Raw genomic sequence first — 1,941 nt, forward strand, 5'->3', positions numbered from 1 at the left:
CAGTTAACAAAATGGTAATAAGTACATACCTATCAATAATCACTTTAAATGGAAAAGGACTAAATGCTCCAATAAAGACAGAGTGGATAAAAGGATTAAAGAAAAAAACAAAAACAAGACCCATCTATATGCTGACTACAAGAGACTCACTTCAGATCTAAAGATATACACAGACTGAAAGTGAAAGGATGGAAAAATATAGTCCTTGTAAATAGAACAGAAAGAAAGTTGGAGTAGCTGTACTTACATCAGACAAAATAGACTTTAAAACAAAGACTGTAGCAAAAGACAAAGGGGGCATTACATAATGATAAAGGGGTCAATCCAAGAAGAGATATAACATTAATAAATATTGGTGTTGGGGTGCTGCTATGGCTTCCAGTGGGGCCGGCGTGATCGCTGCGTGCTCGGCAAATGAAGCTCCCGAAATCCCAGACAACATGGCTTCGGGGCATCTACTGCTTCACCACCGATAGGAATGACTTCCGCAGGAACTTGATCCTCAATTTGGGACTCTTTGCTGCCGGAGTTTGGCTGGCCAGGAATTTGAGTGACATTGACCTAATGGCACCTCAGCCTGGAGTGTAGCCGTAAAGACACATGGACCCCCTGTGCTGTACTCGAACCTTCCAAAAACAGAGCCTCCGATCTGTGACCGTCACAAGACTTGCCCTGATGACGGCTGAAGTTTGATTCAGATGGGCACCTTTCCTTCCCTGCTTGATTTCCTTTTCTTTGCTGAGTCCACTCAGAACACCCTTCTCTGGTCAGCAGGTAGGGTTCAGCTAAAGGGTTGTCCTGTGTTCTGTAAAGTTCTGTATATAGTTCCAATGTTTCTGCAGGGGATGATCTTTGCTCTTGTACTGAGGAATATTCTAATGGTATTTTAACAAATAAAGACTGTACACTAAATAAATAAAAATAAATAAATAAATAAATATTTATGCACCTAAGATAGGATCACCTAATATATAAAGCAAATACTAACAGACATAAAGGGAGAAATTGACAGTAATACAATAATAGTAGATAGATCATGGATAAATGGATAGATCAACCAGATAGAAAATCACTAAGGAAACATAGGCCTTAAACGACACATTAGATCAGAAGAACATAATAAATTTATATGGAACATTCCATCCAAAACGTAGAATACACATTCTTTTCAAATGCACATGGAACATTCTCCAAGATAGATCACATGCTAGGCCACAAAACAAGTCTCAATAAATTTTAAAAGACTGAATTCTTACCAAGCATCCTTTCCAACCACAACAATTTGAAACCAGAAATCAATTACAAGAAGAAAAATGGACAAAACACAAACACTTGGAGGCTAAAAAAAACCCAACATGCTATTAAACAACCAATTGGTCAACAAAAAAACCAAAGAGGAAATCAAAAAATACCTTGAGAAAAATGAAATTGAAATATAATGTACAAAAATCTAAAGGACACAGCAAAAGCAATTCTAAGAGGGAAGGCTACAGCAACAGAGGCCTACCTCAAAAAATAAGAAAAATCTCAAATAAACAATCTAACATTACACCTAAAGGAACTAGGAAAAGAAAAAACAAAGCTCAAAGTTAGTAGAAGGAAGGAAATAATAAAGATCAGAGCAGGAAGAAATGAAAAGGAGACTAAAAAAATTGAAAAGATCAATGAAACTAGGAGCTTGTTCTTTGAAAAGATACACAGAATTGATAAATCTCTAGCCAGACTCATCAAGAAAAAAAAAAGTCCCAAATAAACAAAATCAGAAATGAAAGAGAAATTACTAATGACACTGCAGAATACAAATGATCATAAAAATTACTATGAACAATTGTATGCCAACAAATTGGACAACCTAAAAGAAATGAATAAGTTCCTAGAGATACACAATCTCTTAAGACTGAATCTGGAAGAATTAGAAAACCTGAACAGACCAATTATCAA

The 1,941-nt window shown here is 36.0% G+C and overlaps 1 pseudogene across 1 annotated transcript; it reads left to right on the top strand.

Annotated features, from left to right (window-relative positions):
• The first annotated feature begins 371 nt into the window (after nucleotides 1-371).
• LOC309831396 (mitochondrial import receptor subunit TOM6 homolog) lies at nucleotides 372-862 on the top strand (annotated as a pseudogene). The gene has a single exon. The product of its transcript is annotated as a mitochondrial import receptor subunit TOM6 homolog (transcript).
• Nucleotides 863-1,941: the final 1,079 nt, after the last annotated feature.

Source organism: Grampus griseus (genome assembly GCF_964374135.1).
Source record: "Grampus griseus genome assembly, chromosome: 13".
NCBI lineage: Eukaryota > Metazoa > Chordata > Mammalia > Artiodactyla > Delphinidae > Grampus > Grampus griseus.